General features: G+C 45.3%; 9 non-coding genes across 9 annotated transcripts; all 9 read right to left on the reverse strand.

Moving 5' to 3' along the window:
• Nucleotides 1–6,673: 6,673 nt before the first annotated feature.
• trnag-gcc (transfer RNA glycine (anticodon GCC)) lies at nucleotides 6,674–6,744 on the reverse strand. Its single transcript has one exon. It is a non-coding gene; the product is annotated as a tRNA-Gly (tRNA).
• Nucleotides 6,745–8,971: 2,227 nt separating this feature from the next.
• trnag-gcc (transfer RNA glycine (anticodon GCC)) lies at nucleotides 8,972–9,042 on the reverse strand. Its single transcript has one exon. It is a non-coding gene; the product is annotated as a tRNA-Gly (tRNA).
• Nucleotides 9,043–9,611: 569 nt separating this feature from the next.
• trnag-gcc (transfer RNA glycine (anticodon GCC)) lies at nucleotides 9,612–9,682 on the reverse strand. The gene has a single exon. It is a non-coding gene; the product is annotated as a tRNA-Gly (tRNA).
• A 1,070-nt stretch (nucleotides 9,683–10,752) lies between these two features.
• Nucleotides 10,753–10,823, reverse strand: trnag-gcc (transfer RNA glycine (anticodon GCC)). The gene has a single exon. It is a non-coding gene; the product is annotated as a tRNA-Gly (tRNA).
• A 4,833-nt stretch (nucleotides 10,824–15,656) lies between these two features.
• trnag-gcc (transfer RNA glycine (anticodon GCC)) lies at nucleotides 15,657–15,727 on the reverse strand. The gene has a single exon. It is a non-coding gene; the product is annotated as a tRNA-Gly (tRNA).
• Nucleotides 15,728–18,888: 3,161 nt separating this feature from the next.
• On the reverse strand, nucleotides 18,889–18,959 carry trnag-gcc (transfer RNA glycine (anticodon GCC)). Its single transcript has one exon. It is a non-coding gene; the product is annotated as a tRNA-Gly (tRNA).
• A 1,629-nt stretch (nucleotides 18,960–20,588) lies between these two features.
• On the reverse strand, nucleotides 20,589–20,659 carry trnag-gcc (transfer RNA glycine (anticodon GCC)). The gene has a single exon. It is a non-coding gene; the product is annotated as a tRNA-Gly (tRNA).
• A 1,929-nt stretch (nucleotides 20,660–22,588) lies between these two features.
• Nucleotides 22,589–22,659, reverse strand: trnag-gcc (transfer RNA glycine (anticodon GCC)). Its single transcript has one exon. It is a non-coding gene; the product is annotated as a tRNA-Gly (tRNA).
• Nucleotides 22,660–24,593: 1,934 nt separating this feature from the next.
• trnag-gcc (transfer RNA glycine (anticodon GCC)) lies at nucleotides 24,594–24,664 on the reverse strand. Its single transcript has one exon. It is a non-coding gene; the product is annotated as a tRNA-Gly (tRNA).
• Nucleotides 24,665–25,024: the final 360 nt, after the last annotated feature.

Consider the following 25,024-nt stretch of genomic DNA (forward strand, 5'->3'; position numbering starts at 1 on the left):
AATCATTATAAATAGATGACAGAGTAAGTGAGAGAGATAGAGAGACAGACACAAATGTCTGGTTGTTGCAATGATTTGCCATCCTCTACTATATAGAACGAGGAAAACCATTGGCCGCGAATCAAGCAAAGGCCTCCCGAGTGGCAGGTGAGGCCTCTACGTCTGTAGGACCAATGCTCAGGTGACAAGGGTTTCGAGTAGTTGAACAAGGAATAAGTAACAATCATTATAGATAGATGAGTGAGTGAGTGACAGAGAGAGAGAGACAAATGTCTGGTTGTTACAATAATAGCTAACCTCTTCTATATAGAACGGAGAAAAAAATTGGCCGCGAATCAAGCAGACACCTCCCGAGTTGCAGGTGAGATCTCTACCACTGTAGGACCAATTCTCAGGTGATAAGTGTTTGAACCGGCTGAAGGAGGAATAAGTACCAATCAGAACTTTAACCCATTAAACATGAATGATGCAGCCAACACGAGCCAATGAGGCACAGACGAACCTCTGGATGGCACGATGCAGTCATCGTCGTCTATGCAGAAGGAGGAAAAAGTACCAATCAGACCCAGACCTCAGGATTACTAAGGCGCGGGTATCAGGAACGTCCAGATGGGATGAAGTAGAAAGAAGTACCAATCATTATAAATAGATGACTGAGTTAGTGAGAGAGAGAGACAGAAAGACACAAATGTCTGGTTGTTACAATAATAGCCATCCTCTTCTACATAGAATGGGGAAAACCATTGGCTGCGAATCAAGCAACAACCTCCCGAGTGGCAGGTGAGATCTCTACCACTGTAGCACAAATGCTCAGGTGACAAGGGTTTCAAGTGGATGAAAGAGGAAGAAGTACCGATGAGACTTAGATCTCGGGATTACTAAGTCACGGGTTACAGTAACGTCCGGATGGGACGATGTAATCATTGTCTTCTTTGCAGAACGAGGAAAAAGCATTGGCCGGGAATCGAACCCGGGACTCCCGCGTGGCAGGCAAGAATTCTACCACTGCACAACCAATGCTCAGGTTATGAAAACAAATGTCTGGTTGTTGCAATTATTTGCCATCCTCTATTATATAGAACGGGGAAAACCATTGGCCGCGAATCAAGCAAAGGCCTCCCGAGTGGCAGGTGAGGCCTCTACGTCTGTAGGACCAATGCTCAGGTGACAAGGGTTTCGAGTAGTTGAACAAGGAATAAGTAACAATCATTATAGATAGATGAGTGAGTGAGTGAAAGAGAGAGAGAGACAGACACAAATGTCTGGTTGTTACAGTAATAGCCATCCTCTTCTACATAGAATGGGGAAAACCATTGGCAGCCAATCAAGCAACAACCTCCCGAGTGGAAGGTGAGATCTCTACCACTGTCGGACCAATGGTCAGGTGACAAGGGTTTCAAATGGTTGAACGATGAATAAGTACCAATCAGACTTAGACCTCGGGATAACTAAGGCACGGGAAACAGGAACGTCCGGATGGGACGATGTAGAAAGAGGTACCAATCTCTATAGATAGATGAGTGAGTGAGAGAGAGAGACAGACACAAATGTCTGGTTGTTACAATAATAGCCATCCTCTTCTACATAGAATGGGGAAAACCATTGGCCGCGAATCAAGCAACAACCTCCCTAGTGGAAGGTGAGATCTCTACCACTGTCGGACCAATGGTCAGGTGACAAGGGTTTCAAATGGTTGAACGATGAATAAGTACCAATCAGACTTAGACCTCAGGATTACTAAGGCGCGGGTATCAGGAACGTCCAGATGGGACGAAGTAGAAAGAAGTACCAATCATTATAAATAGATGACTGAGTTAGTGAGAGAGAGAGACAGACACAAATGTCTGGTTGTTACAATAATAGCCATCCTCTTCTATATAGATCGGGGATAACCATTGTCCGCGAATCAAGCAACAACCTCCCGAGTGGCCGGTGAGATCGCTACCACTGGCGGACCAATGCTCAGGTGACAAGGGTTTCAAGTGGATGAAAGAGGAATAAGTTCCAATCATACCCAGACCTCGGGATAACTAAGGCACTGGAAACAGGAACGTCCGGATGGGACAATGTAGAAAGAGGTACCAATCTTTATAGATAGATGAGTGAGTGAGAGAGAGAGACAGACACAAATGTCTGGTTATTACAATAATAGCCATCCTCTTCTACATAGAATGGGGAAAACCATTGGCCGCGAATCAAGCAACAACCTCCCGAGTGGAAGGTGAGATATCTACCAGTGTAGCACAAATGCTCAGGTGACAAGGGTTTCAAGTGGATGAACGAGGAATAAGTAACGATGAGACTTAGATCTCGGGATTACTAAGTCACAGGTTACAGTAACGTCCGGATGGGATGATGTAGAAAGAAGTACCAATCATTATAGATAGATGAGTGAGTGAGTGAAAGAGAGAGAGAGAGACAGACACAAATGTCTGGTTGTTACAATAATTCCCATCCTCTTCTATATAGAACGGAGAAAAAAATTGGCCACGAATCAAGCAGACACCTCCGAGTGGCAGGTGAGATCTCTACCACTGTAGGACCAATTCTCAGGTGATAGGTGTTTGAACCGGCTGAAGGAGGAATAAGTACCAATCAGAACTTTAACCCATAAAACATGAATGATGCAGCCAACACGAGCCAATGAGGCACAGACGAACCTCTGGATGGCACGATGCAGTCATCATCGTCTATGCAGAAGGAGGAAAAAGTACCAATCAGACCCAGACCTCAGGATTACAAAGGTGCGGGTATCAGGAACGTCCAGATGGGACGAAGTAGAAAGAAGTACCAATCATTATAAATAGATGACAGAGTAAGTGAGAGAGAGAGAGAGACAGACACAAATGTCTGGTTGTTGCAATGATTTGCCATCCTCTACTATATAGAACGAGGAAAACCATTGGCCGCGAATCAAGCAAAGGCCTCCCGAGTGGCAGGTGAGGTCTCTACGTCTGTAGGACCAATGCTCAGGTGACAAGGGTTTCGAGTAGTTGAACAAGAAATAAGTAACAATCATTATAGATAGATGAGTGAGTGAGTGACAGAGAGAGAGAGACAATTGTCTGGTTGTTACAATAATAGCTAACCTCTTCTATATAGAACGGAGAAAAAAATTGGCCGCGAATCAAGCAGACACCTCCCGAGTGGCAGGTGAGATCTCTACCACTGTAGGACCAATTCTCAGGTGATAAGTGTTTGAACCGGCTGAAGGAGGAATAAGTACCAATCAGAACTTTAACCCATAAAACATGAATGATGCAGCCAACACGAGCCAATGAGGCACAGACGAACCTCTGGATGGCACGATGCAGTCATCGTCGTCTATGCAGAAGGAGGAAAACGTACCAATCAGACCCAGACCTCAGGATTACTAAGGCGCGGGTATCAGGAACGTCCAGATGGGACGAAGTAGAAAGAAGTACCAATCATTATAAATAGATGACTGAGTTAGTGAGAGAGAGAGACAGACACAAATGTCTGGTTGTTACAATAATAGCCATCTTCTTCTATATAGATCGAGGATAACCATTGGCCGCGAATCAAGCAACAACCTCCCGAGTGGCAGGTGAGATCTCTAATACTGTCGAACCAATGGTCAGGTGACAAGGGTTTGAAATGGTTGAACGATGAATAAGTACCAATCAGACCAAGACCTCGGGATTACTAAGGCGCGGGAAACAGGAACGTCCGGATGGGATGATGTAGAAAGAAGTACCAATCATTATAGATAGATGAGTGAGTGAGTGAAAGAGAGAGAGAGAGACAGACACAAATGTCTGGTTGTTACAATAATTCCCATCCTCTTCTATATAGAACGGAGAATAAAATTTGCCACGAATCAAGCAGACACCTCCGAGTGGCAGGTGAGATCTCTACCACTGTAGGACCAATTCTCAGGTGATAGGTGTTTGAACCGGGTGAAGGAGGAATAAATACCAATCAGAACTTTAACCCATAAAACATGAATGATGCAGCCAACACGAGCCAATGAGGCACAGACGAACCTCTGGATGGCACGATGCAGTCATCATCGTCTATGCAGAAGGAGGAAAAAGTACCAATCAGACCCAGACCTCAGGATTACAAAGGCGCGGGTATCAGGAACGTCCAGATGGGACGAAGTAGAAAGAAGTACCAATCATTATAAATAGATGACAGAGTAAGTGAGAGAGATAGAGAGACAGACACAAATGTCTGGTTGTTGCAATGATTTGCCATCCTCTACTATATAGAACGAGGAAAACCATTGGCCGCGAATCAAGCAAAGGCCTCCCGAGTGGCAGGTGAGGCCTCTACGTCTGTAGGACCAATGCTCAGGTGACAAGGGTTTCGAGTAGTTGAACAAGGAATAAGTAACAATCATTATAGATAGATGAGTGAGTGAGTGACAGAGAGAGAGAGACAAATGTCTGGTTGTTACAATAATAGCTAACCTCTTCTATATAGAACGGAGAAAAAAATTGGCCGCGAATCAAGCAGACACCTCCCGAGTTGCAGGTGAGATCTCTACCACTGTAGGACCAATTCTCAGGTGATAAGTGTTTGAACCGGCTGAAGGAGGAATAAGTACCAATCAGAACTTTAACCCATTAAACATGAATGATGCAGCCAACACGAGCCAATGAGGCACAGACGAACCTCTGGATGGCACGATGCAGTCATCGTCGTCTATGCAGAAGGAGGAAAAAGTACCAATCAGACCCAGACCTCAGGATTACTAAGGCGCGGGTATCAGGAACGTCCAGATGGGATGAAGTAGAAAGAAGTACCAATCATTATAAATAGATGACTGAGTTAGTGAGAGAGAGAGACAGAAAGACACAAATGTCTGGTTGTTACAATAATAGCCATCCTCTTCTACATAGAATGGGGAAAACCATTGGCCGCGAATCAAGCAACAACCTCCCGAGTGGAAGGTGAGATATCTACCACTGTAGCACAAATGCTCAGGTGACAAGGGTTTCAAGTGGATGAAAAAGGAATAAGTAACGATGAGACTTAGATCTCGGGATTACTAAGTCACAGGTTACAGTAACGTCCGGATGGGATGATGTAGAAAGAAGTACCAATCATTATAGATGAGTGAGTGAGTGAAAGAGAGAGAGAGAGACAGACACAAATGTCTGGTTGTTACAATAATTCCCATCCTCTTCTATATAGAACGGAGAAAAAAATTGGCCACGAATCAAGCAGACACCTCCGAGTGGCAGGTGAGATCTCTACCACTGTAGGACCAATGCTCAGGTGACAAGTGTTTGAACCGGCTGAAGGAGGAATAAGTACCAATCAGAACTTTAACCCATAAAACATGAATGATGCAGCCAACACGAGCCAATGAGGCACAGACGAACCTCTGGATGTCACGATGCAGTCATCGTCGTCTATGCAGAAGGAGGAAAAAGTACCAATCAGACCCAGACCTCGGGATAACTAAGGCACGGGAAACAGGAACGTCCGGATGGGACGATGTAGAAAGAGGTACCAATCTTTTTAGATAGATGAGTGAGTGAGAGAGAGAGACAGACACAAATGTCTGGTTGTTGCAATTATTTGCCATCCTGTTCTATATAGAACGGGGAAAACCATTGGCCGCGAATCGAGCAATGAATTCCTGCGTGGCAGCTGAGATCTCTACCACTGTAGGACCAATGCTCAGGTGACAAGGGTATCAAGTGGATGAACGAGGAATAAGTACCAATCAGACCAAGACCTCGGGATTACTAAGGCGCGGGAAACAGGAACGTCCGGATGGGATGATGTAGAAAGAAGTACCAATCATTATAGATAGATGAGTGAGTGAGTGAAAGAGAGAGAGAGACAGACACAAATGTCTGGTTGTTACAATAATAGCCATCCTCTTCTACATAGAATGGGGAAAACCATTGGCCGCGAATCAAGCAACAACCTCCCGAATGGAAGGTGAGATCTCTACCACTGTCGGACCTATGGTCAGGTGACAAGGGTTTCAAATGGTTGAACGATGAATAAGTACCAATCAGACTTAGACCTCGGGATAACTAAGGCACGGGAAACAGGAACGTCCGGATGGGACGATGTAGAAAGAGGTACCAATCTCTATAGATAGATGAGTGAGTGAGAGAGAGAGACAGACACAAATGTCTGGTTGTTACAATAATAGCCATCCTCTTCTACATAGAATGGGGAAAACCATTGGCCGCGAATCAAGCAACAACCTCCCTAGTGGAAGGTGAGATCTCTACCACTGTCGGACCAATGGTCAGGTGACAAGGGTTTCAAATGGTTGAACGATGAATAAGTACCAATCAGACTTAGACCTTCGGGATTACTAAGGCGCGGGTATCAGGAACGTCCAGATGGGACGAAGTAGAAAGAAGTACCATTCATTATAAATAGATGACTGAGTTAGTGAGAGAGAGAGACAGACACAAATGTCTGGTTGTTACAATAATAGCCATCCTCTTCTACATAGAATGGGGAAAACCATTGGCCGCTAATGAAGCAACAACCTCCCGAGTGGCAGGTGAGATCTCTACCACTGTCGGACCAATGCTCAGGCGACAAGGGTTTCAAGTGGATGAACGAGGAATAAGTACCGATGAAACTTAGATCTCGGGATTACTAAGTCAGGGTTACAGTAACGCCCGTATGGGACGATGTATTCATTGTCTTCTTTGCAGAACGAGGAAAATGCATTGGCCGGGAATCGAACCCGGGCCTCCCGCGTGGCAGGCGAGAATTCTACCACTGAACAACCAATGCTCAGGTTATGAAAACAAATGTCTGGTTGTTGCAATTATTTGCCATCCTCTACTATATAGAACGGGGAAAACCATTGGCCGCGAATCAAGCAAAGGTCTCCCGAGTGGCAGGTGAGGTCTCTACGTCTGTAGGACCAATGCTCAGGTGACAAGGGTTTCGAGTGGTTGAACAAGGAATAAGTAACAATCATTATAGATAGATGAGTGAGTGAGTGACTGAGAGAGAGAGACAAATGTCTGGTTGTTACAATAATAGCCAACCTCCTCTATATAGAACGGAGAAAAAAATTGGCCGCGAATCAAGCAGACACCTCCCGAGTGGCAGGTGAGATCTCTACCACTGTAGGACCAATGCTCAGGTGACAAGTGTTTGAACCAGCTGAAGGAGGAATAAGTACCAATCAGACCCAGACCTCGGGATAACTAAGGCACGGGAAACAGGAACGTCCGGATGGGACGATGTAGAAAGAGGTACCAATCTTTAAAGATAGATGAGTGAGTGAGAGAGAGAGAGAGAGACAGACACAAATGTCTGGTTGTTACAATAATAGCCATCCTCTTCTACATAGAATGGGGAAAACCATTGGCTGCGAATCAAGCAACAACCTCCCGAGTGGAAGGTGAGATCTCTACCACTGTAGCACAAATGCTCAGGTGACAAGGGTTTCAAGTGGATGAACGAGGAATAAGTACCGATGAGACTTAGATCTCGGGATTACAAAATCACGGGTTACAGTAACGTCTGGATGGGACGATGTAATCATTGTCTTCTTGCAGAACGAGGAAAATGCATTGGCCGGGAATCGAACCCGGGCCTCCCGCGTGACAGGCAAGAATTCTTCCACTGAGGAACCAATGCTCAGGTCATGAAAATCTTAAGTGGTTGAATGGGAAAGAAGTACTAATCATTATAGATAATAGGATAGATGAGTGAGTGAGTGAGACAGACACAAATGTCTGGTTGTTGCAATTATTTGCCATCCTCTACTATATAGAACGAGGAAAACCATTGGCCGCGAATCAAGCAAAGGCCTCCCGAGTGGCAGGTGAGATCTCTACCACTGTAGGACCAATTCTCAGGTGATAAGTGTTTGAACCGGCTGAAGGAGGAATAAGTACCAATCAGAACTTTAACCCATAAAACATGAATGATGCAGCCAACACGAGCCAATGAGGCACAGACGAACCTCTGGATGGCACGATGCAGTCATCGTCGTCTATGCAGAAGGAGGAAAAAGTACCAATCATACCCAGACCTCAGGATTACTAAGGCGCGGGTATCAGGAACGTCCAGATGGGACGAAGTAGAAGGATGTACCAATCATTATAAATAGATGACTGAGTTAGTGAGAGAGAGAGAGAGAAAGACACAAATGTCTGGTTGATACAATAATAGCCATCTTCTTCTATATAGATCGAGGATAACCATTGGCCGCGAATCAAGCAACAACCTCCCGAGTGGCAGGTGAGATCGCTACCACTGTCGGACCAATGCTCAGATGACAAGGGTTTGAAATGGTTGAACGATGAACAGGTACCAATCAGACCAAGACCTCGGGATTACTAAGGCGCGGGAAACAGGAACGTCCGGATGGGATGATGTAGAAAGAAGTACCAATCATTATAGATAGATGAGTGAGTGAGTGAAAGAGAGAGAGAGACAGACACAAATGTCTGGTTGTTACAATAATAGCCATCCTCTTCTATATAGATCGAGGATAACCATTGGCCGCGAATCAAGCAACAACCTCCCGTGTGGCAGGTGAGATCTCTACTACTGTCGGACCAATGGTCAGGTGACAAGGGTTTGAAATGGTTGAACGATGAACAGGTACCAATCAGACCAAGACCTCGGGATTACTAAGGCGCGGGAAACAGGAACGTCCGGATGGGATGATGTAGAAAGAAGTACCAATCATTATAGATAGATGAGTGAGTGAGTGAAAGAGAGAGAGAGACAGACACAAATGTCTGGTTGTTACAATAATAGCCATCCTCTTCTACATAGAATGGGGAAAACCATTGGCCGCGAATCAAGCAACAACCTCCCGAGTGGCAGGTGAGATCTCTACCACTGTCGGACCAATGCTCAGGTGACAAGGGTTTCAAGTGGATGAACGAGGAATAAGTACCGATGAGACTTAGATCTCGGGATTACTAAGTCACGGGTTACAGTAACGTCCGGATGGGACAATGTAATCATTGTCTTCTTTGCAGAACGAGGAAGATGCATTGGCCGGGAATCGAATCCAGGCCTCCCGCGTGGCAGGCGAGAACTCTACCACTGAACAACCAATGCTCAGGTTATGAAAATCTTAAGTGGTTGAATGGGAAAGAAGTACTAATCATTATAGATAATTGGATAGATGAGTGAGTGAGTGAGACAGACACAAATGTCTGGTTGTTGCAATTATTTGCCATCCTCTACTATATAGAACGGGGAAAACCATTGGCCGCGAATCAAGCAAAGGCCTCCCGAGTGGCAGGTGAGGTCTCTACGTCTGTAGGACCAATGCTCAGGTGACAAGGGTTTCGAGTGGTTGAACAAGGAATAAGTAACAATCATTATAGATAGATGAGTGAGTGAGTGACTGAGAGAGAGAGACAAATGTCTGGTTGTTACAATAATAGCCAACCTCCTCTATATAGAACGGAGAAAAAAATTGGCCGCGAATCAAGCAGACACCTCCCGAGTGGCAGGTGAGATCTCTACCACTGTAGGACCAATGCTCAGGTGACAAGTGTTTGAACCGGCTGAAAGAGGAATAAGTACCAATCAGACCCAGACCTCGGGATAACTAAGGCACGGGAAACAGTAACGTCTGGATGGGACGATGTAATCATTGTCTTCTTGCAGAACGAGGAAAATGCATTGGCCGGGATTCGAACCCGGGCCTCCCGCGTGGCAGGCAAGAATTCTACCACTGAGGAACCAATGCTCAGGTCATGAAAATCTTAAGTGGTTGAATGGGAAAGAAGTACTAATCATTATAGATAATAGGATAGATGAGTGAGTGAGTGAGACAGACACAAATGTCTGGTTGTTGCAATTATTTGCCATCCTCTACTATATAGAACGAGGAAAACCATTGGCCGCGAATCAAGCAAAGGCCTCCCGAGTGGCAGGTGAGATCTCTACCACTGTAGGACCAATTCTCAGGTGATAAGTGTTTGAACCGGCTGAAGGAGGAATAAGTACCAATCAGAACTTTAACCCATAAAACATGAATGATGCAGCCAACACGAGCCAATGAGGCACAGACGAACCTCTGGATGGCACGATGCAGTCATCGTCGTCTATGCAGAAGGAGGAAAAAGTACCAATCATACCCAGACCTCAGGATTACTAAGGCGCGGGTATCAGGAACGTCCAGATGGGACGAAGTAGAAAGATGTATTAATCATTATAAATAGATGACTGAGTTAGTGAGAGAGAGAGAGAAAGACACAAATGTCTGGTTGATACAATAATAGCCATCTTCTTCTATATAGATCGAGGATAACCATTGGCCGCGAATCAAGCAACAACCTCCCGAGTGGCAGGTGAGATCGCTACCACTGTCGGACCAATGCTCAGGTGACAAGGGTTTCAAGTGGATAAAAGAGGAATAAGTACCAATCAGACCAAGACCTCGGTATTACTAAGGCGCGGGAAACAGGAACGTCCGGATGGGATGATGTAGAAAGAAGTACCAATCATTATAGATAGATGAGTGAGTGAGTGAAAGAGAGAGAGAGACAGACACAAATGTCTTGTTGTTACAATAATAGCCATCCTCTTCTACATAGAATGGGGAAAACCATTGGCCGCGAATCAAGCAACAACCTCCCGAGTGGCAGGTGAGATCTCTACCACTGTCGGACCAATGCTCAGGTGACAAGGGTTTCAAGTGGATGAACGAGGAATAAGTACCGATGAGACTTAGATCTGGGGATTACTAAGTCACGGGTTACAGTAACGTCCGGATGGGACGATGTAATCATTGTCTTCTTTGCAGAACGAGGAAAATGCATTGGCCGGGAATCGAACCCGGGCCTCCCGCGTGGCAGGCGAGAATTCTACCACTGAACAACCAATGCTCAGGTATAGATGAGTGAGTGAGTGAGACAGACACAAATGTGTGGTTGTTGCAATTATTTGCCATCCTCTACTATGTAGAACGGGGAAAACCATTGGCCGCGAATCAAGCAAAGGCCTCCCGAGTGGCAGGTGAGGTCTCTACGTCTGTAGGACCAATGCTCAGGTGACAAGGGTTTCGAGTGGTTGAACAAGGAATAAGTAACAATCATTATAGATAGATGAGTGAGTGAGAGAGACAGACACAAATGTCTGGTTGTTGCAATTATTTGCCATCCTCTACTATATAGAACGGGGAAAAAAATTGGCCGCGAATCAAGCAGACACCTCCTGAATGGCAGGTGAGATCTCTACCACTGTAGGACCAATGCTCAGGTAACAAGTGTTTGAACCTGCTGAAGGAGGAATAAGTACCAATCAGACCCAGACCTCGGGATAACTAAGGCACGGGAAACAGGAACGTCTGGATGGGACGATGTAGAAAGAGGTACCAATCTTTATAGATAGATGGGTGAGTGAGAGAGAGAGAGAGACAGACACAAATGTCTGGTTGTTACAAAAATAGCCATCCTCTTCTACATAGAATGGGGAAAACCATTGGCCGCGAATCAAGCAACAACCTCCCGAGTGGAAGGTGAGATCTCTACCACTGTTGGACCAATGGTCAGGTGACAAGGGTTTCAAATGGTTGAACGATGAATAAGTACCAATCAGACCCAGACCTCAGGATTACTAAGGCGCGGGTATCAGGAACGTCCAGATGGGACGAAGTAGAAAGAAATACCAATCATTATAAATAGATGACTGAGTTAGTGAGAGAGAGACAGAAAGACACAAATGTCTGGTTGTTACAATAATAGCCATCCTCTTCTACATAGAATGGGGAAAACCATTGGCCGCGAATCAAGCAACAACCTCCCGAGTGGCAGGTGAGATCTCTACCACTGTAGGACCAATGCTCAGGTGACAAGGGTTTCGAGTAGTTGAACAAGGAATAAGTAACAATCATTATAGATAGATGAGTGAGTGAGTGACAGAGAGAGAGAGACAAATGTCTGGTTGTTACAATAATAGCCAACCTCTTCTATATAGAACGGAGAAAAAAATTGGCCGCGAGTCAAGCAGACACCTCCCGAGTGGCAGGTGAGATCTCTACCACTGTAGGACCAATTCTCAGGTGATAAGTGTTTGAACCGGCTGAAGGAGGAATAAGTACCAATCAGAACTTTAACCCATAAAACATGAATGATGCAGCCAACACGAGCCAATGAGGCACAGACGAACCTCTGGATGGCACGATGCAGTCATCATCGTCTATGCAGAAGGAGGAAAAAGTACCAATCAGACCCAGACCTCAGGATTACTAAGGCGCGGGTATCAGGAACGTCCAGATGGGACGAAGTAGAAAGAAGTACCAATCATTATAAATAGATGACTGAGTTAGTGAGAGAGAGAGACAGAAAGACACAAATGTCTGGTTGTTACAATAATAGCCATCCTCTTCTACATAGAATTGGGAAAACCATTGGCTGCGAATCAAGCAACAACCTCCCAAGTGGAAGGTGAGATCTCTACCACTGTTGGACCAATGGTCAGGTGACAAGGGTTTCAAATGGTTGAACGATGAATAAGTACCAATCAGACCAAGACCTCGGGATTACTAAGGCGCGGGAAACAGGAACGTCCGTATGGGATGATGTAGAAAGAAGTACCAATCATTATATATAGATGAGTGAGTGAGTGAAAGAGAGAGAGAGACAGACACAAATGTCTGGTTGTTACAATAATTCCCATCCTCTTCTATATAGAACGGAGAAAAAAATTGGCCACGAATCAAGCAGACACCTCCGAGTGGCAGGTGAGATCTCTACCACTGTAGGACCAATGCTCAGGTCACAAGGGTTTCAAATGGTTGAAAGAGGAATAAGTACCAATCAGACCCAGACCTCGGGATAACTAAGGCACGGGAAACAGGAACGTCCGGATGGGACGATGTAGAAAGAGGTACCAATCTTTATAGATAGATGAGTGAGTGAGAGAGAGAGACAGACACAAATGTCTGGTTGTTGCAAATATTTGCCATCCTGTTCTATATAGAACGGGGAAAACCATTGGCCGCGAATCGAGCAATGAATTCCTGCGTGGCAGCTGAGATCTCTACCACTGTAGGACCAATGCTCAGGTGACAAGGGTATCAAGTGGATGAACGAGGAATAAGTACCAATCAGACCAAGACCTCGGGATTACTAAGGCGCGGGAAACAGGAACGTCCGGATGGGACGATGTAGAAAGAGGTACCAATCTCTATAGATAGATGAGTGAGTGAGTGAAAGAGAGAGAGAGACAGACACAAATGTCTGGTTGTTACAGTAATAGCCATCCTCTTCTACATAGAATGGGGAAAACCATTGGCAGCGAATCAAGCAACAACCTCCCGAGTGGAAGGTGAGATCTCTACCACTGTCGGACCAATGGTCAGGTGACAAGGGTTTCAAATGGTTGAACGATGAATAAGTACCAATCAGACTTAGACCTCGGGATAACTAAGGCACGGGAAACAGGAACGTCCGGATGGGACGATGTAGAAAGAGGTACCAATCTCTATAGATAGATGAGTGAGTGAGAGAGAGAGACAGACACAAATGTCTGGTTGTTACAATAGTAGCCATCCTCTTCTATATAGATCGGGGATAACCATTGTCTGCGAATCAAGCAACAACCTCCCGAGTGGCCGGTGAGATCGCTACCACTGGCGGACCAATGCTCAGGTGACAAGGGTTTCAAGTGGATGAAAGAGGAATAAGTTCCAATCATACCCAGACCTCGGGATAACTAAGGCACTGGAAACAGGAACGTCCGGATGGGACGATGTAGAAAGAGGTACCAATCTTTATAGATAGATGAGTGAGTGAGAGAGAGAGACAGACACAAATGTCTGGTTGTTACAATAATAGCCATCCTCTTCTACATAGAATGGGGAAAACCATTGGCCGCGAATCAAGCAACAACCTCCCGAGTGGAAGGTGAGATATCTACCACTGTAGCACAAATGCTAAGGTGACAAGGGTTTCAAGTGGATGAACGAGGAATAAGTAACGATGAGACTTAGATCTCGGGATTACTAAGTCACAGGTTACAGTAACGTCCGGATGGGATGATGTAGAAAGAAGTACCAATCATTATAGATACATGAGTGAGTGAGTGAAAGAGAGAGAGAGAGACAGACACAAATGTCTGGTTGTTACAATAATTCCCATCCTCTTCTATATAGAACGGAGAAAAAAATTGGCCACGAATCAAGCAGACACCTCCGAGTGGCAGGTGAGATCTCTACCACTGTAGGACCAATTCTCATGTGATAGGTGTTTGAACCGGCTGAAGGAGGAATAAGTACCAATCAGAACTTTAACCCATAAAACATGAATGATGCAGCCAACACGAGCCAATGAGGCACAGACGAACCTCTGGATGGCACGATGCAGTCATCATCGTCTATGCAGAAGGAGGAAAAAGTACCAATCAGACCCAGACCTCAGGATTACAAAGGCGCGGGTATCAGGAACGTCCAGATGGGACGAAGTAGAAAGAAGTACCAATCATTATAAATAGATGACAGAGTAAGTGAGAGAGATAGAGAGACAGACACAAATGTTTGGTTGTTGCAATGATTTGCCATCCTCTACTATATAGAACGAGGAAAACCATTGGCCGCGAATCAAGCAAAGGCCTCCCGAGTGGCAGGTGAGGCCTCTACGTCTGTAGGACCAATGCTCAGGTGACAAGGGTTTCGAGTAGTTGAACAAGGAATAAGTAACAATCATTATAAATAGATGAGTGAGTGAGTGACAGAGAGAGAGAGACAAATGTCTGGTTGTTACAATAATAGCTAACCTCTTCTATATAGAACGGAGAAAAAAATTGGCCGCGAATCAAGCAGACACCTCCCGAGTTGCAGGTGAGATCTCTACCACTGTAGGACCAATTCTCAGGTGATAAGTGTTTGAACCGGCTGAAGGAGGAATAAGTACCAATCAGAACTTTAACCCATTAAACATGAATGATGCAGCCAACACGAGCCAATGAGGCACAGACGAACCTCTGGATGGCACGATGCAGTCATCGTCGTCTATGCAGAAGGAGGAAAAAGTACCAATCAGACCCAGACCTCAGGATTACAAAGGCGCGGGTATCAGGAACGTCCAGATGGGATGAAGTAGAAAGAAGTACCAATCATTATAAATAGATGACTGAGTTAGTGAGAGAGAGAGACAGAAAGACACAAATGTCTGGTTGTTACAATAATAGCCATCCTCTTCTATATAGATCGAGGATAACCATTGGCCGTGAATCAAGCAACAACCTCCCGAGTGGCAGGTGAGATCTCTACCACTGTCGGACCAATGGTCAGGTGACAAGGGTTTGAAATGGTTGAACGATGAATAAGTACCAATCAGACCAAGACCTCGGGATTACTAAGGCGCGGGAAACAGGAACGTCCGGATGGGATGATGTAGAAAGAAGTACCAATCATGATAGATGAGTGAGTGAGTGAAAGAGAGAGAGAGACAGACACAAATGTCTGGTTGTTACAATAATAGCCATCCTCTTCTACATACAATTTGGAAAACCATTGGCCGCGAATCAAGCAACAACCTCCCGAGTGGCAGGTGAGATCTCTACCACTGTCGGACCAATGCTCAGGTGACAAGGGTTTCAAGTGGATGAACGAGGAATAAGTACCGATGAGACTTAGATCTCGGGATTACTAAGTCAGGGTTACAGTAACGCCCGTATGGGACGATGTAATCATTGTCGTCTTTGCAGAACGAGGAAAATGCATTGGCTGGGAATCGAACCCGGGCCTCCCGCGTGGCAGGCGAGAATACTACCACTGAACAACCAATGCTCAGGTTATGAAAATCTTAAGTGGTTGAATGGGAAAGAAGTACTAATCATTATAGCTAATAGGATAGATGAGTGACTGAGTGAGACAGACACAAATGTCTGGTTGTTGCAATTATTTGCCATCCTCTACTATATAGAACGAGGAAAACCATTGGCCGCGAATCAAGTAAAGGCCTCCCGAGTGGCAGGTGAGGTCTCTACGTCTGTAGGACCAATGCTCAGGTGACAAGGGTTTCGAGTAGTTGAACAAGGAATAAGTAACAATCATTATAGATAGATGAGTGAGTGAGTGACAGAGAGAGAGAGACAAATGTCTGGTTGTTACAATAATAGCTAACCTCTTCTATATAGAACGGAGAAAAAAATTGTCCGCGAATCAAGCAGACACCTCCCGAGTTGCAGGTAAGATCTCTACCACTGTAGGACCAATTCTCAGGTGATAAGTGTTTGAACCGGCTGAAGGAGGAATAAGTACCAATCAGAACTTTAACCCATTAAACATGAATGATGCAGCCAACACGAGCCAATGAGGCACAGACGAACCTCTGGATGGCACGATGCAGTCATCGTCGTCTATGCAGAAGGAGGAAAAAGTACCAATCAGACCCAGACCTCAGGATTACTAAGGCGCGGGTATCAGGAACGTCCAGATGGGATGAAGTAGAAAGAAGTACCAATCATTATAAATAGATGACTGAGTTAGTGAGAGAGAGAGACAGAAAGACACAAATGTCTGGTTGTTACAATAATAGCCATCCTCTTCTATATAGATCGAGGATAACCATTGGCCGTGAATCAAGCAACAACCTCCCGAGTGGCAGGTGAGATCTCTACCACTGTCGGACCAATGGTCAGGTGACAAGGGTTTGAAATGGTTGAACGATGAATAAGTACCAATCAGACCAAGACCTCGGGATTACTAAGGCGCGGGAAACAGGAACGTCCGGATGGGATGATGTAGAAAGAAGTACCAATCATTATAGATAGATGAGTGAGTGAGTGAAAGAGAGAGAGAGACAGACACAAATGTCTGGTTGTTACAATAATAGCCATTCTCTTCTACATACAATTTGGAAAACCATTGGCCGCGAATCAAGCAACAACCTCCCGAGTGGCCGGTGAGATCGCTACCACTGGCGGACCAATGCTCAGGTGACAAGGGTTTCAAGTGGATGAAAGAGGAATAAGTTCCAATCATACCCAGACCTCGGGATAACTAAGGCACTGGAAACAGGAACGTCCGAATGGGACGATGTAGAAAGAGGTACCAATCTTTATAGATAGATGAGTGAGTGAGAGAGAGAGACATACACAAATGTCTGGTTGTTACAATAATAGCCATCCTCTTCTACATAGAATGGGGAAAACCATTGGCCGCGAATCAAGCAACAACCTCCCGAGTGGAAGGTGAGATATCTACCACTGTAGCACAAATGCTCAGGTGACAAGGGTTTCAAGTGGATGAAAGAGGAATAAGTAACGATGAGACTTAGATCTCGGGATTACTAAGTCACAGGTTACAGTAACGTCCGGATGGGATGATGTAGAAAGAAGTACCAATCATTATAGATAGATGAGTGAGTGAGTGAAAGAGAGAGAGAGAGACAGACACAAATGTCTGGTTGTTACAATAATACCCATCCTCTTCTATATAGAACGGAGAAAAAAATTGGCCACGAATCAAGCAGACACCTCCGAGTGGCAGGTGAGATCTCTACCACTGTAGGACCAATGCTCAGGTGACAAGTGTTTGAACCGGCTGAAGGAGGAATAAGTACCAATCAGAACTTTAACCCATAAAACATGAATGATGCAGCCAACACGAGCCAATGAGGCACAGACGAACCTCTGGATGTCACGATGCAGTCATCGTCGTCTATGCAGAAGGAGGAAAAAGTACCAATCAGACCCAGACCTCGGGATAACTAAGGCACGGGAAACAGGAACGTCCGGATGGGACGATGTAGAAAGAGGTACCAATCTTTTTAGATAGATGAGTGAGTGAGAGAGAGAGACAGACACAAATGTCTGGTTGTTGCAATTATTTGCCATCCTGTTCTATATAGAACGGGGAAAACCATTGGCCGCGAATCGAGCAATGAATTCCTGCGTGGCAGCTGAGATCTCTACCACTGTAGGACCAATGCTCAGGTGACAAGGGTATCAAGTGGATGAACGAGGAATAAGTACCAATCAGACCAAGACCTCGGGATTACTAAGGCGCGGGAAACAGGAACGTCCGGATGGGATGATGTAGAAAGAAGTACCAATCATTATAGATAGATGAGTGAGTGAGTGAAAGAGAGAGAGAGACAGACACAAATGTCTGGATGTTACAATAATAGCCATCCTCTTCTACATAGAATGGGGAAAACCATTGGCCGCGAATCAAGCAACAACCTCCCGAATGGAAGGTGAGATCTCTACCACTGTCGGACCAATGGTCAGGTGACAAGGGTTTCAAATGGTTGAACGATGAATAAGTACCAATCAGACTTAGACCTCGGGATAACTAAGGCACGGGAAACAGGAACGTCCGGATGGGACGATGTAGAAAGAGGTACCAATCTCTTTAGATAGATGAGTGAGTGAGAGAGAGAGACAGACACAAATGTCTGGTTGTTACAATAATAGCCATCCTCTTCTACATAGAATGGGGAAAACCATTGGCCGCGAATCAAGCAACAACCTCCCTAGTGGAAGGTGAGATCTCTACCACTGTCGGACCAATGGTCAGGTGACAAGGGTTTCAAATGGTTGAACGATGAATAAGTACCAATCAGACTTAGACCTCGGGATTACTAAGGCGCGGGTATCAGGAACGTCCAGATGGGACGAAGTAGAAAGAAGTACCAATCATTATAAATAGATGACTGAGTTAGTGAGAGAGAGAGACAGACACAAATGTCTGGTTGTTACAATAATAGCCATCCTCTTCTACATAGAATGGGGAAAACCATTGGCCGCTAATGAAGCAACAACCTCCCGAGTGGCAGGTGAGATCTCTACCACTGTCGGACCAATGCTCAGGTGACCAGGGTTTCAAGTGGATGAACGAGGAATAAGTACCGATGAAACTTAGATCTCGGGATTACTAAGTCAGGGTTACAGTAACGCCCGTATGGGACGATGTAATCAGTCTTCTTTGCAGAACGAGGAAAATGCATTGGCCAGGAATCGAACCCGGGCCTCCCGCGTGGCAGGCGAGAATTCTACCACTGAACAACCAATGCTCAGGTTATGAAAATCTTAAGTGGTTGAATGGGAAAGAAGTACTAATCATTAAAGATAATTGGATAGATGAGTGAGTGAGTGAGACAGACACAAATGTCTGGTTGTAGCAATTATTTGCCATCCTCTACTATATAGAACGGGGAAAACCATTGGCCGCGAATCAAGCAGACACCTCCCGAGTGGCAGGTGAGATCTCTACCACTGTAGGACCAATGCTCAGGTGACAAATGTTTGAACCGGCTGAAGGAGGAATAAGTTCCAATCAGAACTTTAACCCATAAAACATGAATGATGCAGCCAACACGAGCCAATGAGGCACAGACGAACCTCTGGATGGCACGATGCAGTCATCATCGTCTATGCAGAAGGAGGAAAAAGTACCAATCAGACCCAGACCTCGGGATAACTAAGGCACGGGAAACAGGAACGTCCGGATGGGACGATGTAGAAAGAGGTACCAATCTTTATAGATAGATGAGTGAGTGAGAGAGAGAGACAGACACAAATGTCTGGTTGTTGCAATAATTTGCCATCCTGTTCTGTATAGAACGGGGAAAACCATTGGCCGCGAATCGAGCAATGAATTCCTGCGTGGCAGCTGAGATCTCTACCACTGTAGGACCAATGCTCAGGTGACAAGGGTATCAAGTGGATGAACGAGGAATAAGTACCAATCAGACCAAGACCTCGGGATTACTAAGGCGCGGGAAACAGGAACGTCCGGATGGGACGATGTAGAAAGAGGTACCAATCTTTTTAGATAGATGAGTGAGTGAGAGAGAGAGACAGACACAAATGTCTGGTTGTTGCAATTATTTGCCATAATGTTCTATATAGAACGGGGAAAACCATTGGCCGCGAATCGAGCAATGAATTCCTGCGTGGCAGCTGAGATCTCTACTACTGTAGGACCAATGCTCAGGTGACAAGGGTATCAAGTGGATGAACGAGGAATAAGTACCAATCAGACCAAGACCTCGGGATTACTAAGGTGCGGGAAACAGGAACGTCCGGATGGGATGATGTTGAAAGAAGTATCAATCTTTATAGATAGATGAGTGAGTGAGTGAAAGAGAGAGAGAGACAGACACAAATGTCTGGTTGTTACAGTAATAGCCATCCTCTTCTACATAGAATGGGGAAAACCATTGGCAGCGAATCAAGCAACAACCTCCCGAGTGGAAGGTGAGATCTCTACCACTGTCGGACCAATGGTTTCAAATGGTTGAACGATGAATAAGTACCAATCAGACTTAGACCTCGGGATAACTAAGGCACGGGAAACAGGAACGTCCGGATGGGACGATGTAGAAAGAGGTACCAATCTCTATAGATAGATGAGTGAGTGAGAGAGAGAGACAGACACAAATGTCTGGTTGTTACAATAATAGCCATCCTCTTCTACATAGAATGGGGAAAACCATTGGCATCGAATGAAGCAACAACCTCCCGAGTGGCAGGTGAGATCTCTACCACTGTCGGACCAATGCTCAGGTGACAAGGGTTTCAAGTGGATGAACGAGGAATAAGTACCGATGAGACTTAGATCTCGGGATTACTAAGTCAGGGTTACAGTAACGCCCGTATGGGACGAAGTAATCATTGTCTTCTTTGCAGAACGAGGAAAATGCATTGGCCGGGAATCGAACCCGGGCCTCCCGCGTGGCAGGCGAGAATTCTACCACTGAACAACCAATGCTCAGGTTATGAAAATTTTAAGTGGTTGAATGGGAAAGAAGTACTAATCATTATAGATAATAGGATAGATGAGTGAGTGAGTGAGACAGACACAAATGTCTGGTTGTTGCAATTATTTGCCATCCTCTACTATATAGAACGGGGAAAACCATTGGCCGCGAATCAAGCAGACACCTCCCGAGTGGCAGGTGAGATCTCTACCACTGTAGGACCAATGCTCAGGTGACAAGTGTTTGAACCGGCTGAAGGAGGGATAAGTACCAATCAGAACTTTAACCCATAAAACATGAATGATGCAGCCAACACGAGCCAATGAGGCACAGACGAACCTCTGGATGGCACGATGCAGTCATCGTCGTCTATGCAGAAGGAGGAAAAAGTACCAATCAGACCCAGACCTCGGGATAACTAAGGCACGGGAAACAGGAACGTCCGGATGGGACGATATAGAAAGAGGTACCAATCTTTTTAGATAGATGAGTGAGTGAGAGAGAGAGACAGACACAAATGTCTGGTTGTTGCAATAATTTGCCATCCTGTTCTATATAGAACGGGGAAAACCATTGGCCGCGAATCGAGCAATGAATTCCTGCGTGGCAGCTGAGATCTCTACCACTGTAGGACCAATGCTCAGGTGACAAGGGTTTCAAGTGGATGAACGAGGATTAAGTTCCAATCATACCCAGACCTCGGGATAACTAGGGCACGGGAAACAGGAACGTCTGGATGGGACGATGTAGAAAGAGGTACCAATCTCTATAGATAGATGAGTGAGTAAGAGAGAGAGACAGACACAAATGTCTGGTTGTTACAATAATAGCCATCCTCTTCTACATAGAATAGGGAAAACCATTGGCCGCGAATCGAGCAACAACCTCCCGAGTGGAAGGTGAGATCTCTACCACTGTCGGACCAATGGTCAGGTGACAAGGGTTTCAAATGGTTGAACGATGAATAAGTACCAATCAGACTTAGACCTCGGGATAACTAAGGCACGGGAAACAGGAACGTCCGGATGGGACGATGTAGAAAGAGGTACCAATCTCTATAGATAGATGAGTGAGTAAGAGAGAGAGACAGACACAAATGTCTGGTTGTTACAATAATAGCCATCCTCTTCTACATAGAATAGGGAAAACCATTGGCCGCGAATCAAGCAACAACCTCCCTAGTGGAAGGTGAGATCTCTACCACTGTAGGACCAATGCTCAGGTGACAAGGGTTTCAAGTGGATGAACGAGGAATAAGTTCCAATCATACCCAGACCTCGGGATAACTAGGGCACGGGAAACAGGAACGTCTGGATGGGACGATGTAGAAGGAGGTACCAATCTTTACAGATAGATGATTGAGTGAGAGAGAGAGACAGACACAAATGTCTGGTTGTTACAATAATAGCCATCCTCTTCTACATAGAATGGGGAAAACCATTGGCCGCGAATCAAGCAACAACCTCCCGAGTGGAAGGTGAGATCTCTACCACTGTTGGACCAATGGTCAGGTGACAAGGGTTTGAAATGGTTGAACGATGAATAAGTACCAATCAGACCATGACCTCGGGATTACTAAGGCGCAGGAAACAGGAACGTCCGGATGGGATGATGTAGAAAGAAGTACCAATCATTATAGATTGATGAGTGAGTGAGTGAAAGAGAGAGAGAGACAGACACAAATGTCTGGTTGTTACAATAATAGCCATCCTCTTCTACATAGAATGGGGAAAACCATTGGCCGCGAATGAAGCAACAACCTCCCGAGTGGCAGGTGAGATCTCTACCACTGTCGGAACAATGCTCAGTTGACAAGGGTTTCAAGTGGATGAACGAGGAATAAGTACCGATGAGACTTAGATCTCGGGATTACTAAGTCAGGGTTACAGTAACGCCCGTATGGGACGATGTAATCAGTCTTCTTTGCAGAACGAGGAAAATGCATTGGCCGGGAATCGAACCCGGGCCTCCCGTGTGGCAGGCGAGAATTCTACCACTGAACAACCAATGCTCAGGTTATGAAAATTTTAAGTGGTTGAATGGGAAAGAAGTACTAATCATTATAGATAATAGGATAGATGAGTGAGTGAGTGAGACAGACACAAATGTCTGGTTGTTGCAATTATTTGCCATCCTCTACTATATAGAACGGGGAAAACCATTGGCCGCGAATCAAGCAGACACCTCCCGAGTGGCAGGTGAGATCTCTACCACTGTAGGACCAATGCTCAGGTGACAAGTGTTTGAACCGGCTGAAGGAGGAATAAGTACCAATCAGAACTTTAACTCATAAAACATGAATGATGCAGCCAACACGAGCCAATGAGGCACAGACGAACCTCTATATGGCACGATGCAGTCATCGTCGTCTATGCAGAAGGAGGAAAAAGTACCAATCAGACCCAGACCTCGGGATAACTAAGGCACGGGAAACAGGAACGTCCGGATGGGACGATGTAGAAAGAGGTACCAATCTTTTTAGATAGATGAGTGAGTGAGAGAGAGAGACAGACACAAATGTCTGGTTGTTGCAATTATTTGCCATCATGTTCTATATAGAACGGGGAAAACCATTGGCCGCGAATCGAGCAACAACCTCCCGAGTGGAAGGTGAGATCTCTACCACTGTCGGACCAATGGTCAGGTGACAAGGGTTTCAAATGGTTGAACGATGAATAAGTACCAATCAGACTTAGACCTCGGGATAACTAAGGCACGGGAAACAGGAACGTCCGGATGGGACGATGTAGAAAGAGGTACCAATCTCTATAGATAGATGAGTGAGTAAGAGAGAGAGACAGACACAAATGTCTGGTTGTTACAATAATAGCCATCCTCTTCTACATAGAATAGGGAAAACCATTGGCCGCGAATCAAGCAACAACCTCCCTAGTGGAAGGTGAGATCTCTACCACTGTCGGACCAATGGTCAGGTGACAAGGGTTTCAAATGGTTGAACGATGAATAAGTACCAATCAGACTTAGACCTCAGGATTACTAAGGCGAGGGTATCAGGAACGTCCAGATGGGACGAAGTAGAAAGAAGTACCAATCATTATAAATAGATGACTGAGTTAATGAGAGAGAGAGACAGACACAAATGTCTGGTTGTTACAATAATAGCCATCCTCTTCTATATAGATCGGGGATAACCATTGTCCGCGATTCAAGCAACAACCTCCCGAGTGGCCCGTGAGATCGCTACCACTGGCGGACCAATGCTCAGGTGACAAGGGTTTCAAGAGGATGAAAGAGGAATAAGTTCCAATCATACCCAGACCTCGGGATAACTAAGGCACTGGAAACAGGAACGTCCGGATGGGACGATGTAGAAAGAGGTACCAATCTTTATAGATAGATGAGTGAGTGAGAGAGAGAGACAGACACAAATGTCTGGTTGTTACAATAATAGCCATCCTCTTCTACATAGAATGGGGAAAACCATTGGCCGCGAATCAAGCAACAACCTCCCGAGTGGAAGGTGAGATATCTACCACTGTAGCACAAATGCTCAGGTGACAAGGGTTTCAAGTGGATGAACGAGGAATAAGTAACGATGACACTTAGATCTCGGGATTACTAAGTCACAGGTTACAGTAACGTCCGGATGGGATGATGTAGAAAGAAGTACCAATCATTATAGATAGATGAGTGAGTGAGTGAAAGAGAGAGAGAGAGACAGACACAAATGTCTGGTTGTTACAATAATTCCCATCCTCTTCTATATAGAACGGAGAAAAAAATTGGCCACGAATCAAGCAGACACCTCCGAGTGGCAGGTGAGATCTCTACCACTGTAGGACCAATTCTCAGGTGATAGGTGTTTGAACCGGCTGAAGGAGGAATAAGTACCGATGAAACTTAGATCTCGGGATTACTAAGTCAGGGTTACAGTAACGCCCGTATGGGACGATGTAATCAGTCTTCTTTGCAGAACGAGGAAAATGCATTGGCCGGGAATCGAACCCGGGCCTCCCGCGTGGCAGGCGAGAATTCTACCACTGAACAACCAATGCTCAGGTTATGAAAATCTTAAGTGGTTGAATGGGAAAGAAGTACTAATCATTAAAGATAATTGGATAGATGAGTGAGTGAGTGAGACAGACACAAATGTCTGGTTGTAGCAAATATTTGCCATCCTCTACTATATAGAACGGGGAAAACCATTGGCCACGAATCAAGCAGACACCTCCCGAGTGGCAGGTGAGATCTCTACCACTGTAGGACCAATGCTCAGGTGACAAATGTTTGAACCGGCTGAAGGAGGAATAAGTACCAATCAGAACTTTAACCCATAAAACATGAATGATGCAGCCAACACGAGCCAATGAGGCACAGACGAACCTCTGGATGGCACGATGCAGTCATCATCGTCT

The sequence above is a fragment of the Amia ocellicauda genome, chromosome 20 (assembly GCF_036373705.1).
Source record: "Amia ocellicauda isolate fAmiCal2 chromosome 20, fAmiCal2.hap1, whole genome shotgun sequence".
NCBI lineage: Eukaryota > Metazoa > Chordata > Actinopteri > Amiiformes > Amiidae > Amia > Amia ocellicauda.